The sequence below is a fragment of the Parus major genome, chromosome 4 (genome assembly GCF_001522545.3).
Source record: "Parus major isolate Abel chromosome 4, Parus_major1.1, whole genome shotgun sequence".
NCBI lineage: Eukaryota > Metazoa > Chordata > Aves > Passeriformes > Paridae > Parus > Parus major.
The window spans coordinates 5,827,936-5,844,264 of NC_031771.1; the positions used below are offsets into that span (position 1 = coordinate 5,827,936).

A 16,329-nucleotide genomic window follows, 5' to 3' on the forward strand; every position below is an offset into this window, starting at 1 on the left:
TGAAAACAGACCTAAGCCAAAGTAATGGGACTATTGTTTGCTGTGCTCATGGCCTAATCCATTTATATCGGTGGTTTCAGAGCTTGCCACCACACACTGAAGTTTTCCCCTTTAAGAAACAAGTTACTTTGGGCATCTCTCAATCACTGCGGTTACCACGCTAGAAACAATTGCCATTCTGCGCTGTGGTTTTGTAAAGCAGCAGTCTTATTTAGAGCTTTGTGTGCTAAACTCGGATATGCCCATTCTATTATGGACTCTCTGTACCTAAAAATGGAATTGTTACACTAAAATTAAGGAGACAGCCAAATGATACATACTTCCTCTGCTTTGTTTTTTCTGACAGACCACAATTGCTGCAGAGAAGCTGTCCACTCATTACTGCAAGCTCTGGGGAAAAGGAGTGACAGAATTTAGACCTGTATGGGAGAGGAGCGTTAGTCTGAAGAGACACTTGCTGTGGCAAGCATAATATGTAAATTCCAAAGTTAAGCACTTTGGAAAAAGTCCAAAAGATGAAGATACATACTTTACTGCTCCTGGGGGGAAGGAAGGGAATCTTAAATGTCTCCATAGAGAATATTTTTTTTTTCCTTTCCTTTTTTTAAGGGGCAAGACAGCTGTGGCTGAGAAGCCTCACACTTGGATTAGGCTATCTGGCTCAAGTTTAATGGTAAAAGTTAGTTTATTCTGTTGTTAGCTGGGCTAAAACAAGAAAATAAGTTTACTCTCCTAACATTCTGCAGTGCTGGGGCAGGCACTTATCTACCCTCCCCTGTCAGTGACCTGAAATCAATAACAGCCAAAGCCCTTAAGGAAGCTAAAATGAAGTTACTGGTTCAGCTGGCTTCGTTGGGGACAGTTGTTCCTGCCACAGTGCTGTCCTCACAATTAGCTGTGATTAACAGTCCTGCTGCAACCAATACTCCACGGCGAGACTGGAATGGGAAATGCAGCCTTGGGGACTATGTGAGGTCTCTCACAACAACAAATTATCTTCAAAAAGCAGCTGATCCTGCTTTGCCTTGTTCTGATAATGGAAAACTGTGTTCTTTGTTTTTTGTCTTTTCCTTTCTCTTCTGTGCCCAATACTGCATGCTTTTTAATGCCAAAACAGCTTTTAAAGGCAACCCCTCCACCCCAGGTGTTTTAATCTTCTGGAATATTTTAACAAAACAGAAACATTCAGTCAAAGAGTGATTTCTGCCATGTTTATGCTTGCATTTTGAAAACCCAGAATGTTTCTAGGTAAGTACTGGTAGATTATTTTAGGTACACCAGAAGAGATCTGTTTCTGGTATTTTGGAAAGGTCCCAGTTCAGAGGGATAGAAAGAACTGGCCTGTTCTGATGAGTATGTCTGGATTGTATTGTAATTAAGGAATAAAGAATTCTGATTCCTAATAGGTATCCTTCAGAATATTTTAATCTAACCCGAATAAAGCCATTGTGTTTAAATAAGGAAGGTGATTAATGGGATAATGGGAGGGGACATAGTTTCACTTCTTGTAAAAGGAGTGCAAGTATAAACTTGACAAAAAATTGCTGTTTTAGTTTGTTTTGAGGATGGACAAATCACATATAGCTTAAAGAGCTGCACAGGTCCTTGGCTTGTCCTTTCATAGTTTATTGCATTTTTCAAACTATGGTTTTGGAGGCTGAACATGGATTTAGGTTAATCTCTTAGTGATGCATCTATGTAAGCTTTTATATGTTGATGTCATTATCTCCTGAATGGCAGTAAACTTGGATCCTGCTTGTCTTCTTAGTGGTATATCCCTCTCCTTTTGGGAAACTTAGCACATGTCAGTGAACCAGCAAAGGATGAGAATCCAAGCAGAATATTCAAGTCAGATATTTTTTTTGCCTTTTTAAGAAGTTACTCATTGCATTGTCATTCATACTCGTCTTCCCGTGTGACAGGATGGGCTCATCAGATCCCAGGGAGATAAAGAGGAATTTGTCAGTTCCTAGGGGGCCAAAGTAAGCATCCCTCTGACTAACAGTCTTCGAGTACTGTGTCAGGAGTTATGGGAATTTGGAGTTACGTGCTGCTGTTGAGTGGCATGGCAAAATATGGTTGTGTAAGTGTGGTTAGTGGTTAATGATTGCTTTTTTTGTCTTTCCTTCTCTGCCTTCTGTGCTCCTTGCTCTGCACACGAGAGCAGGAGGGAGGATTTGGATGGAGCAATGCAGCCTCTTCATCTTTTCCTAACTGAGTCAATATTGTTGCTATTTCTAGAAAGTCATCTTTGGTCTTCTCTAAAGGGCCATCAAGAGACGAGAGACATCTTTGACATGGCAATGTGGAAGGTGGGAGTTCTCCAGAACACCAGGAGCTCTGCCTGCTGGCTCTTGTGATTGCAAGCATAGTATGTTTTTTACATTCTCCCAGAATCTCATTTTGCTCCCTACTGCACTCCTTCGGAGCACGAGCCTCTGCAGCACTGGGTGTGAGAGAGAGTCTTGTGTAGGCAGTGCTGTGTTGACAAGTGCCTTGTACCATCTGCTTCCTTCCTCCACAAATCCATCAGCATCCATGCAACAGCTTGTACTTGGTAAGAGCACTGCAAGGAGATGTGATTTGGATTTAATCATTAGCAAATGTCCCTTGACTGTTTCTCAGCTGCCCCATCTGAGTTTAATTCCAGGAGAAGGAAACTGATGTATTCCTGCTTTCAGGTGTAATTACTTCAAGACAGATTGACCATTTAAGCACACACGACACTGCTTAGCTTTAATTAGAGTAAATTGGCAGAATTTATATGACCGGTAGTTTTGGGGGCTGTCAGATGCATGAAAGTATACTTTGCATATCATTTCCTGCTGAGGCTGTGACCAAGGTACTAGCTGAATGGCTTGTAATTAGGATAAAAACACTTTGTAAATTTAACCCTATCTCCATTAGGAGCAGAGTGGAACTGGCTGGGGAAGGGGGTGGTGCTCCAGGGAGACAAAAACATTTGAAAGAGAATGAGAAATAAGTTGTTGGAGACTGTGCAATAACACAGTCAAGTGTTATTGCCAAACTGGAGTCTTTGTAGAAAGGCACGGCTGATTTGTGAGTGTGTAAGTAAGATTTATAAACCCCAAAGATATTTTTTTTCTGGAACATTATTCTAGTATGTTGTGTGACCCCAGTGTTGATATAACTGAGATTAAAAAGAAGAAGAGGTTTGGCTGGATGTTCTGTCACGACGGTTCTTAGTGCACCAATTCAGAGTGCCCTGGAATAATGTTAGACTTTGCTGGATCTGCTCCTGACTTGACCCTCAGCTGTAGCAGCAGTGCAAGTAATGAGGCAAGGAGTACATGAAGAGACCCCAAATCATTGACCGAGCAGTAAGAGAAGCACTATGGAGCCCCTTCTGAGCAACCTGGAGGGAAGGGCCTCTCTTTGCTGTGTCCTAGACCCCATTCCTGGTTGGAGAAGCTCTATCAAACCAGGAGCAGAGAGGCTGTGCCAAGCACCTGCTGATGGATGTTGTCAGTGTAGTTTGGATGCTGTTTACAGTCTCTGCCTGGCAGCTAGGGAATCTCCATTTAAAAAATTGTGGAAGATGCAGGGTCCTCAGTTTTCCCAAAGAAGGAATACCTGACCATAGGTTGAAATTAAATTATTGGCACAAGATTTGCTAACTTATCTCTGCTTAATGTTGGGAGTTCTTGCTGATGGTATTCCGTAAGAATACAGTTGGAAACAGCAGGGGTTCTTTTTCTGGAATAGCCCCAAGTGTATTATTTTCTGTTTTATTGCTTGGCACATAAAAAGTGGTTGTATTACCTTGCTGATTTAAAGTTTTGTGAAGAGGCTTACTGGAAGTGATCTCAAATGTCTTCTGTGATGAGGTCAGGATGGAATAGGAATCTGTTTGCCTGAGGATGCTGCAAATATGGTAGGTCCAACATACTTAGATATTCTCCTTTTTTTTATCTGCATCCTTTATGTTGGGTCTGAGACCTGTGAAGAAAGTGGAGGAGCTGTGGTCTTTCACACTTGGGTACTGATATTTAAGTTTCTGAACAGCTCAGAGTTGTGAGAGGACTTTTATTTCTGTGTCATCTGCACCTGCTGAGACACATCTCTGCTTTAATTTGGTGTAAGTGCACCACTATCCAAACATGATATATCTGGGTCCAATAGTCCCTTGAAACTGTGTTTTCTCTAGTCAAAGGGACGGAGTCTGTAGATGGATAGAGGTGGTTATCTTGTGTTAATCATGAGAGAGGCCAGTCTGGCTGCTCCTTGTTGCTGCTTTCATGGGGTTTTTGCTTCTGTGACTGAGTTTAAGTACAGTCAACAAGACCTGCATCTGCTGATGAGTTAAGAGCTTGCTGTCAGCACCCATTCTCCCAGCACAGTATCAGTACTTCAGATTTCAGTCACCCTAATCTCTCTGCTTTCAGAAATGGAGTCCTGCATCCCTGAAAATGAGACACAGCGGAAACTCTGTTGATCTTTCTTTCTAAGATCATGCATTAACAGCATTCTGGCAGGACTAAGGTAAGTAAGTGTGAGGAAAAACTCCAAGTTCCTTGCTGTTCATTGTTCTCCTTCTCTTAATACAAACATTGCTATAGCAATTTCTGATAAGAAACAGTTTTTCTGAAGTCCATGTGTTCCAGGCTTAAGCAAAATGACAAAAATAAGGGCTCAAGCATTTAGTGCAGCAGAGGAATGGTGATGGTCGTGGTGCTGTGCATTTGCTTCTAAGCCCAGCACAGATATTTTTTCCTGTCGCTTTTTTTTTTTAGCAGGATGCTGGGGATGCAAAACAAACATGAAACGTTTAGGGGCAGCATTTTATGCTGTGACTAGTCTGTCTTCTGTGAAGCTAATAATCCTCCCAAATTCTTCTACAGGGGAAGTCATAGATTTGTACTTTTCACTGCATGGCACATCACAAACCAGAAACGTGGTTAATGGCTGCTAATAAGTCCCTGAATTCCCCTCTTCAGGGAGCCTTCCCTCGGGAGAGCTGTTATCGTTAATCTGGTTAAATCTGGATGTTTTCCCTTCTTTTCTTATATTGTTTGTTCTCCTTTGAGGTAGTTACAGTTCATTTATGTCTAGTGAAGGGGCAAGTGGTGTTTGCCAGAGCCGGCTGCAGGGGCCGATGGGCGCCCGTTTGCATGGGCCTCGTTACAAAGGCAGACCACATCCTGGCCAGGACAAAGTGCTGTCTGATCCACAGCCGGCACACACCAGTGCCTGCCTGGAGCCACGCCAGAGTGTGGGCAGCCTTTGTGAGGAGGCACTGTGTTAGTCTGCATGGAAGTCGAAGGAAGGGATAAACCAACTAAATTAATCTTTCTTTCCATTCTCTGGCAGTGCTTCCACCAGTCAAAATATGCATGTGATTCACTACAGTATAAGTTTTTCCTGTGCTTTTTGTTTGCTGTCATCTAGGAGAAAAGTGGTGTGTCATTCACTCAGCTGCTTTGCTGGGAGCAGAACATAGAGAAAATTAAAATACCCTATCTTGGGTATCTTCTTGCAAAGATATTCTTGCTTTGTGTGCAAGAGGTATCTGTGCAACCAACTGATAAATACAACATGTTTGTCATCTTCCATCTAACAAGTTTTAAACCCCCCATGCAGCTCAGGCTCCAGGATTTAAACTTCCAGCTCTTGCTGAAATGGGTGGGTAAGCAGCTATGTGCTTGTCAGCTGTGTCTAACTCATATAACAGAAAACCTGAGCTTGTGGGGAAGAGGGAGAAGCTGCTGTTGTAGGACAAATACAAATCATTATTTTCTGACAGTTAAGGACAGCAAAAGGAATCCACAAAGTGGATTTGGTGACGTAGTTCGAGATATTACCCCGTACTTCCTTGATTTTGGGTGAGTAAAAAAACCATAAAAAAATCAGAGGAACAACTGTTTTTCTTTTCATTTAAACAGCACAATAAAATATGAACTCTGTGGAATGCTATGCAACTTAGGATGATTTTTAAAATGAGTACAGCTGCATAGGTTTGGGCTTTTTTGGGTCTTGCATTTCTCAGTTGAGAGAATTATCATGTGGCTACTGGGTTTTAATAAACCTTTTTGCAGCTAAAATAAAATGTTGAGGTTTGATGGGAAAGCAGATTGAAGTGGAACATTGGTTACATCAGTAAATGTGCCTTATTCTCAACTGGCAGTGGTGAGTGTGAGTCAGTTTGTTTCAGCCTCTAAAAATACCATATGTCTTTATAATTCCAAACAAGTCCTTCAGATGGACAGAAAGAGTGCTCTTTTTTTCTGCTTAAATATGGCTCAGTGTCTGCTGAATATCTCTGAAAACACACCAGCCCACATCCTGGTTGGCCACTGCTGTCTACCTCATCAAAAAGTGACCCCACAAAGGTGTGAACCTTCAGCTCGCTGTGGGGATGCTGGTCCTCTGCCTTGTGTTTGCAGGTGCTGGAGAACAAAGTCAGTCCTAACATAAGCAGATGAGTTTTCTATTCAGGCTGATGGGAGTTGTCCCCATCTGGGGAATGAACTCTTTAAAAATGCACTTGTGGAAAAAGTCTTCACAGATTTTGTTTATCCAGTTTTTGGGTAAACATGTTATCCTAAAAACTAGTCTGTAAGTCCAGCTTTACCACATGACTCAGTACCAAAACTATGTGAAATTAGCTCTTTTTCTTTGGATCTCATGGGTTTGACCTGAGAATAATTCAGAGCTTTTTAGTTTACTTGAATCTCAAAGTTGAGCAAAATTAACAATTTTGTTTAAATCAACAAAAGTGCTTTGAGAAAATACCTATTTCCTAGAATAATCTGGGATCCTAGTTGGTTTCAGTCCTTTCAGAGTAGGCAGATACACTGACTGGGACACCTTTTCTTCACTGATCTCATTCAAATGTGTTCCTGGTCAAACTCTGAAAGGAGGTGGATTTTGTGTTTTATTGGGAGCAGACCAGTCATTCACTGTTGGGACTCAAATCCATTTGTCTTGAAATCTTGGAGTCCATTTGCTGGTACATATTCTAGTAGAAACCACCAGGAATTCTAGTGGCCATCATGTATGTGTTTGTCTGCTTGACTGATCTGCCCTAAAGTTGTGAAACCACTTTGACAGTGAAAAGACGTTTTTGAGCCCTAGAAGGAAAAAACCCATCAAATCCCAAAACACACATCTTTTGGTCTGAAATCCACATGTGGACTTCATTTCTTCCACAATTTTACAAAACACATTTTATATTTTTTGTCCAAATTCTATTAATAACTTCAGCTGTACTAAATACTGTAGTATTTAAATTTTTGCCATTAATTTTCTTTTCTGCTATTATGGCTGTGAGAGAGTAACTTGGAATATTTGATACACCTGTTGAATAGGACAGAGGGACTGTCAGAAGCATTATAGAGAGAATTCCTTATCCATCTGTAGAAAATTATGGACTATTGCACCCATTTTTGTCAGTACAGCTATATTTGGCACAAAACATTTATTCAGACAAGTGCTAAACTTGAAGGAACCAAACTAAAGACGAGTGCTGTTTCCAGTGAGTAAGAACTGTGAAAATTCGCTGATAGAATTTAGAGTTCATTTACAATACTCCCTGTGTCTTCCTACAGTTGTTGAACATTTTCTGTTCCAGACAGTCCCAAATCAGGCTGGTCATGTTTACTTTGAGATGTGTGGTGTTCATAATCAGATGCATAAAATTTGATTTTCCTCTTACAATGTAAACTTCCAGGACAATGTCAGAGAAATTTGATAATGGGTTTACTTTTGCCGTAACCACAAACCTTTTTGTGGGTGTTCTGTTCAGCTTAGATGGAGAGTGTGGGAACGTCTAGAAGGAAAAGTGCAAATAATATTTCTGTGACTATGTTGCAGCTCAGTTATGCCATCTGCACTCCTTCAGAATGCTCAAGTAGCACCACTGTTTTTCTGGTGGTGTAGCACCAGTTAGAAGAGGTGCCGTGGAGAGGGTTGTAGTGCTCTGTGCCAGCTCTTTGCTCTTCTCTAATTGCACAGTGTTTGTCCCATGCAGCCTGCAACATTATTATTATTGCTTTTTTTTTTTTTCAACATTGTACTGAAATTTCAGTACTTGGATATTGTAATGGGGTGTCAGATACTTATCAGATACTTGAGACCAGATAAGGCTCATGAGGGGGTTACAGCACTGAAAATTAATCTCTTCCCCTCCAGTCCTGTGCTGTAGGTTGGCCTTTTCAGAATGGTGTTGGCTTTTTTTGGTTCTGGTAGGGTTGGTTTTGTTTTAATTACATGGATATAGGAAGTACTAGAGCTTTACTGGGGTTGCATGTGAGGGAACAAGCTATTGTCACTGTTTGTGGGAGGAATCTGCTCAATAAGCCGATATACGGGTCCCTATGTCAGCTGATAGCACCCCCGTTAAAGCCTGTTTCCATAGGCCTGTCTTTCCTCCAGCTCTTGTCACTTGAAAAGCTCTAAAGCCATCACTCTTTATTTATCTGGGTTTAGAGAGAATGGGAAGAGCTGTTTCAAATCCCCAGGAAACGAGCTGAACAAAAGGTGTGATTTGCTAGGTCAGACCAATGGCTTATCTCTTCTCCTGGCCGCTCCCAGCCTTTGGCCTTTATCAGTGCCTCAGGCAGCAGTGGCATCACTTGTCCAGGTATCTTCTCAAATAGGGGGTACAATGAGGGGCTGGGTGTTTCTTTGGCCAAAAAACCCAGTTGCTTTATACCTTGAAGCATGGCTGTTTCTTGTAGCAGTGGCTTTGTTTATTTAGCAACAAATGTGTCTTGCACCCAAGGCTTTATTCCAGATGTTTGCCTTGATGTGCTGGATGCCTGACAGCAAACATGCAAAAGGAGCCCTGAAGATGTGACTTGGAAACAGAATTAACTTCCCTGCAGGAGCTGCCTGAAGGAAGTAACAGCTAGCAGCACAGGATCTGCTTGGAGCTTATACTTGGGAGCAGTAGGGAACATGGAGCTTTTTTGTGATTTAGGTAGATTCAGCTCTCAGTGCTGGACATATAAGATCTCATTTTGCATTTTAAAAAAAACCCATTATTTTCTCTGTCTATTTCAGGTTTGATTCATAGTGTTCCTCAACACTTCCAGTGATAGAAACTAATATGTGGTGGTGAGATGTGCTTGCAGGCATAAGGATTTCTGTTTTTAGAGAGTGTGAATATCTGCATGGCTTGTCCATGGCTTTTGGAGGCATGGTAAGGAATGGAATTCCTGGATTACATACTCTAGGAATCATTACAGTGCTTGGGCTGGCTCAGACAGGATTCCAGAGACTCCATTCCTTCCAGGAGTCTCTGGAGAGTGTAAATCAGAGAGACAGCACAAGCATCCCTATCAAGAATGAAGTGTGTGCACTGCTGCAGAGCAAGGGTGACACTGTGACCTTTCCCCCTCTGTAGTTTTGCAGGCAGCAAAAGCATTCTCTGCCTGTGTTCCAGGCAAGAGACTGAAGATGCCAGGGTGATCTTCCATGATTTTATTCTCAGAAGAGCCTTGTTAAGTGTCTCTGATGTGTTTTTTGTTTGTTTGTTTGTTTTTTTAAATTTTATTTTTAATAAAATTTATGTTTTAATAAAATGTTTGTACATTTCTGGTTTACACTCAAAGTTGCTCAATGCAGACAGAATAAAATAGAGGTCTTCAAGAATCTGTCTTCCTGTGGACTTCCCTTCAGAGATCTTCCAGGCTTTTTTTTTAAAAGAGTCTTCAAGTTCTACTTTCTTCTTGGCTTAATTTTGAATCTGTTTAACAGGGATACCGACTCTGTGATCAGAGGACTAGCTTGGCTGATGCCTCAGTTTCACCATGGAAAAAGCCTCCAGAAGGAAAGGTGCTTTTCTTAGCTGCTGCACCCAGTAACAGAAGGTGATCCACTGAGAGGTGCAGAGAGGGCAGAATTCTCTCCTGTCCAAGGGGTCTGCACGGTTGTTTTGCTTTTCACTTCAGTGCCACTTAAAGGCTGTTTTCAGTGCTCAAGTAGGACTTAAGTCCTGGAGTTCTTGCTGGCACACCAGTGAGGAGGGTTATGGGTGAATAGTTCAGTAGTGCCAAGAGACAGTAACTTGCTTTGATGGTTCTGGTGGGTTTATTTTTGTCTTATGAGATGTCGCTGTGATGTGAATTGATGGAACTTTGGCTTCAAAGCCATGGTAGCGTGTCTGAACTGTTTCTATGCTGCTTCATTTCTTTCCCTGTCTTCATTTAATGTGTCATCACAACAAGCTTTTAGTGAGGCACTAATTAAAGATTGCTATTTGATGATTTCAGTCACTGGTTTCTTCCTTGTGGATTTGGAGAAATTGATTTCTTCATGTCATCCTCTGATGCATCTTGCAGAGGCACCTTTATAACGCTTTAAATTGGGATGCTCCTGCAAACTCCTGCTTCAAGATACTTCAGAGGCTGAGTTCAGCCATCAGAGAACCCCCTGGAATCCTGAATTGTTTCCAGGCTTCTAATGGTTGTGTCCCTACAAATCTGGTAGCATTGAGATGTCCAGCTTTATCCCACCTCGTCGATTCCATCACGTAGCCTGCGTGGTGGGGGGCAGTGCTGGGGAAATCACGAGCTGCGTTAAGCAGGCAGCCTTGCAAAAGCTCTTGGTTTGTAGTTTCCTCTCTTCAGTAGCAGTAAAATGCTGCTGTCTCACATACCACGGATACCTGTCTATCCACTTAGAGCAACCAGATAGTGTGCTTTATGGGTACAAAGGTCAACTGGACAGGTTCATGAAAGAGAAATTAATTGAGGGTGACTAAATAGATAAAAAGGAGTCTGGCACAGGAAGTCTCTGATCCTCAAATGGTTGGCTGCTGGGAGACTGCCAGGAGGTATCGTGTGTGCTCACCCAGTTCTTCTGCTCCTTGTGAGAGATCTGCTCTCTACCACTACTGGGAGACAGGCTCTTGGGATGGGTGATTTGTTCTGACACAGTGTGTTAGCTCTTAGTTTTTCATACATAACCTCCTTCTCCACAGGAGAAAATATTACAGCATGGGCACCCGTTTTAAACAGCTGTGACCTTGTTACTGGAAGGATTAAAATGTAAATCTGAATGACCTGATCCTGACATGCACTTTATTTTGGAGGCTTGCCCTCTCTCAAACCTAAAAGTGTCAAAAGCTCCACCTGCCTTTGGGGCTCCTATTCTCTCTGGTGTGGTGAAAAGCTGAAATTTACATAGGGGAATTGGGAAAATGGCTAATTTGAGAGTAAAAAATATTTTTTTGTCATTGCTAGGATCTGTACTAGCCTAATTGTTGCAATCCAGGCCTAGTTCCTGGCTGGACAGATCCTTTAGGAAGTTGCTGGTGTCATCTTCCAAGAGTTCCATGGTTGAGTGTGTTGACCCCATAGGTGCAGCCTGAAGCCAGGGAGCTTGTGTAGGTCTCCACAGGCTCACCAAGATAGCGCAGCGGCCCCAGGGCCCCGGTTAAATGTTAACAGCCTGCTGCCAGCAGTGTGTCTGGGGCAGCGAGCAGGTACTAGTGGCTGCAAGTTCAGCATGCTCTAATTGGCAACACTAACCTGCCTTGGCATGCTCTCAGGTGTCTGTTTCACCTCGTTACAGCTTGCTTCAGTACTGCTGCATGTTCCCTGTATTTTTGTTGTCTTAAGTATATCGGGTGTAATTTTGTAGGCTTAACTCTGACTGTGCACTCGCTGTTAGTGTTTTAAAGCATTCTGAGGCAGATACGTTGTTTGCTTTTGTCCTTAAAATTCAGATGAACAGTCTGTCTTGCATGAGCGTTACATTTTGGAGGCGCTTGCAGCTGGTTTAATTATTCCTGTGCTGGTTGCTGTGACTCGGAAGTGGAAATGCCCAGTGCGCTCATATTAACTTTTGAAATCCTGACACATTAATGCACTACTTGCTTAGGTGCTTAATTAGCATAGTAACTAAGTAACTGGGCTGCAAGTAAGCTGTGCCTGAGCTGGCATCCTGTCAGGGGTAGGAGCGGGCACTGTTGGCAGCTGCTCGATGGGCAGTGAGGATGCGTTTCTGATAGAGAGAGGGTTTTCTCTCCAAGTTAATGAAGGCTGGAATGAAGTCAGCAAATGTGGCTGCTGGGCTGGCAGCCCCCAGGTAGGAGCAGGAGCTGTAGGACACCTGAGGGAATTTCCATCTGCCTCCTTAACACAGCTGTGTGCTGCTGGACGAGCATGGGGGACACACAGGCACTGTGCTGGTGTTGGGCTCTTCACTTCTTGGGACTCTGTGCCAGGTGCCCTCACTGCTGCTGCTGCTTCTGCACCATTCAGAAGCTCTGCTCCATCTTAGATTAGAGAATATCCCATTGGGCAATTGGATTTAACGGAGCTGAACTTCACTGTGACAGTTGTCCTTGTGGTCTGTTGCTACCTTGCTGTGGAGTCTTGTGTCATGGCTAACTTTAGGGCTGGGAGCCACAGAGCATTGTCCCAGTGCCCTGGTGAGCAGTTCCCAGTCAGAACTGGGCTGAATTTGTGCATGAGTCTGCATGAAACTGCCTTGAAGGTGGCAGAAGAATTTGTCTCTTGCCAATTTCCATCTAAACTGGACACTTCATAAAGGCCTCATGTATGTGTTTGAAAGGGTTAATGTGTCAGAATTAAATCATCTTGAGGGAGATTTATCCAGCTACAGTGCCTTACACACCCCTCAAATCCTATTTAACCTCCTAAACAGTTATGTAATGCCTTGGCCTCGTGCATGTGGGAGAATTTCACCCAGTGTGGACAGGTCTAAAGGAACGTGTGTGATCCTGTGAAGTAGGTAACACATAGGGGTGGCTTAATCCCCCGCTGAAATACAGCCACAGCAAACACCTTTTCACTTCCAAGAGGAAATGAAGAGGAATATCCAAATACCCACTTGAAGACTGAAGACACGCTTTTAGCAAGGGAGCTATAATGACAGAAATAGCATTCCATCCAGGATACCTGCTGCTGTAGTGTCTCTATTCCTGGGTTTCCTCCTCAGCAGGCCATGTGACATTTCTCTTGCTTGCGTGAGGAGCCTGGGATCACTTCAAGATGGTGGAGTTGCTCAGCAGGAGAGTTATGTACCACTACATTTCCTGTTCAAATGCATTTCCTCCTGTTATTGACTGACAAGGAGGAGGAAGGGAATTTTTTTCAGAAAGGCGGGAAATGAGCCTTAGACAGCTGCTTTCCAGATTGTAGAGAAAACAAGTGATTTTTTTTTTCTTATTTTTTTTTAAAATCTTCTCAAAAACATGCATTTTCCCACTGACACTGCACAGTGTAATACCTTAATGTGCCAGAGGTTTCTGAGGGGCAAGGGAAGAAAGCAACTTGTTGGTGTGGGAGCTGCCTCAGCAGCAACAAGCAAGGGTTAAAAATTGCCTAGGGAAAGCTGAAGGCAACAAGAATAATCTCACGTGGTTATGCCCTAAGGAAACTTCCAGCCCTTATGGTTGGACTGAAACAAAAACCATTTTTGTCACTTTTCTCTCTGGCTCCCTGTGGGAGTGTGGGGCTGTGGAAGGGCTGCATAAGGCTAGAGAGATGATCTTGTTAAGTGTTCCAGCTCATTGGGTTGTTCCTTTAGTGTGGTGTTGTATCTCCATGAGATTTTTTTTGGGGGAGGGAGTTTGTTTTTTTGGTTACTTGCAAAGGCCTTAAAGGCCTTGTCTTGAAAACAGCTGTCTGCTGGACAATGGAGTACTAAGCGTGGCAGGCTTGGAAATAGAAAGGAGTCTTTGGAACCAAAATGTGAAAATCTTGAGCTCTATGCAAGTGGATGGGAGAAATGTGGAAATGCTAGGAGGTCAGATCAATCTCTGATACAGTCTGGCATCAAATGTCTTTTCTTTTTTTTTTTTTTTTTTTTTTTTTTTTAATTTAAAAAGATTTAAAACTTTAATAGTTGCTGAAGTGCGTTTGCTGTTGTGGTTGTGGTATTTTTTTTTTTTTCATAGGCAGTAGAAGAAGAAATGAAAAGCATTAACAGCCTTGCAAGGTCACTGGGACCTGAGCAGAATTATTAACCAGTTCTCTCTCTGTCAGGCACTCTGTATTCACTGTATCACAAGCTTGAAGCCAGACCTTATTTTACTAAGCAAAAAATGGTCCTTTTGTTGCTGTTTTTCCCCTAGTGTCATCTCTCATGGTTGCCAGGGAAACCAGTGTGTATCCTTTCAGCATAGGTTATTGGGCCTCAGGAAGGAAGTGCTCCAGTGCTGGCCTGCTATTTTTATAGAACCGTTACATAATACAATCTATTAAAGCTTCCTCTCGGTGTTTTATGGCACAAAGGGGAAATTAAGTTTGATGACTCCTAAATGTTTGATGGAGGATGTCAGGTGACTTCTGGATTGTTTTGTGCTCGCCGCATAGCAACAATATTTCTGTGTGCAATTCAAGAAGAACAAATATACATTAGTGCCCTGGGCAATATTTGCCTGCATGCAGATCACCAGAGGAAATTGAATTCTAAGCAGAGCAAGTACAAACAGTGTAAAAGTGCAGGGCGCTATCAGCTAGGGAGGGTGAGATGGCAGAGTAGTTGATGTTTTGACAGCACAAGGAAAAGAGACTTAGAGGAAACAATTATTTTCTTTTCCATATTCTGTTGTACTGCACAGAAACTGGGAGGTGCTGCAGTCCATTGACAATCACCATTTACATCTGCAGCATGTGTATTGTAGTAGCTCTCTACTGACACTGATTTCTCAGGATTTAGTGCTGGGAGAGAATGGGGTTTGAAGCTTTGGCATCACAAGACTTGATTATCTTCAAGTGAGTGAAAACTGTGTAGAATCAGTGGTGTTGGTTGTATGTGAAACTTGAACAGCCCCCATATTTATTCCCTTCCTAGGTTTGTTTTGCATGCACACTGACTGTTCAGAGGTATATTTAAAAATGAACATTCCTGGCTTTAATACCTGTCCAGGAAGAAATCTCTGCTCAGAGACTGAGGGCTCACAATTCCTTCAGCTCCTTCTTGTCAAGGTCAGGTCGACACTGTGTCTTGACTGAGCCATAGCTCCAAGTGAAAAGGTTTAGCATGCAGATGACTTGCTGTGAAACAACATTACTGCACAACACTTGCTCCAGGGGAACTGTCCACGTGCTTGCACTTGGCCTACATCAAATATGAGATAATTCAAGACAGATTAGCCATCAGTGTCTGTTCTTTGTCTGTTGCACGTAGAAATGTATGAGTTTCATAAGTTTTTAGTTGTCAGTATGACAACTGTGTTGTACTTCAGCCCAAATTTAACATGGATCTATAGTTTCTAGTATGTATGACACGCAATCAGAGGTAGCTTTGTGCTGAGTCTTCAGTGCTGTCCTTTGAAAGGAGGAGATAATGGGAATGTGAGTGGCAAGCTTTCGGGCTTTTTGGAAAAAACTGGAAACCATCCATCTAAAAACCTGAAGTGTAGGGGGCTAAACTGCCTCCTGATCTTTATTGCTCATGAAAGAAAGATGTCATTTCCCCTTGAAATGGAGAGCTGCCAAGAGAGTATAATTTAATTTCTATGCAATCAGAAATCCTATTAAAGCTGAGAATTGCAATTCAAACACTTGTATTTTCAGAAGCAGCTTCCATGATATTGTGCACTGGATTGGAGGGAGATTCATCGCTGTTTTCAACTGTCCCTGCTTATTTTGAAGATGGCACTGCGCTTCCAAAACAGCAGGGAGCAAGGGAAGAATTTTCAGCTGCTTGTAATCCTTTGCAAGTAACAGAAAGCCTTCTGTGCCTGTAAAATCTGTGCCACACCATTCAGGGAGGACATCTGAGATAATCCCTGCTGGGCGAATCGCTTGGTGTGACTAGGTGAAAACAAGAGGGAAAGTTACAAAACTCAGGTCTTGATGCTTTGCTCCTGAGAAATAACAAGAGTTTGATTAATAACAATAAAGAACAAAAAAAACCTACTACATTTTTGACCAGGAGGTTATATAGGACCCAGAGGCTGCAAGATTTTACATGTCCCAAAGGAGGGGTGGAGGAGGAACCAGAGCTCAGTACAGTTTTACTAGGCTGCAGTCAGCATGCGTGCAGCACACTGCTGTAAATCCATGGCCATGATTTAACGTGAAGATTAGAGCTTGCTAGGAATTTTCCAAGAAAACATTTTTTTCATCAAAACTTTTCATGGAAACTTGTCACTTTGGATGAAACTTTTGCGTGGAAAAATTTCTGTGATCTGGCACTGAGTTCCTGCAGAAAGCCAGAGCAGAGAGCTCAGAATAGCCAATACCCTGGAGGGTAAAGCTTTTCCTGGGAATGCAGGAGATATGCCTGCCAAACATGAGGTCTTGATTCTCAGGTTCCTGTTCCTTCACTGTTACAAGCTCTGACTATTGGGCTTTTTGGCTGTCCTGTGTAGATGCCTCTTTTTCA

At 42.6% G+C, this 16,329-nt stretch overlaps 1 long non-coding RNA gene across 1 annotated transcript; it reads left to right on the plus strand.

Annotated features, from left to right (window-relative positions):
- The first annotated feature begins 3,776 nt into the window (after positions 1–3,776).
- LOC117244327 lies at positions 3,777–16,046 on the plus strand. Its single transcript, XR_004497197.1, has 3 exons — positions 3,777–3,895; positions 4,407–4,503; positions 15,516–16,046. It is a non-coding gene; the product is annotated as an uncharacterized LOC117244327 (long non-coding RNA).
- Positions 16,047–16,329: the final 283 nt, after the last annotated feature.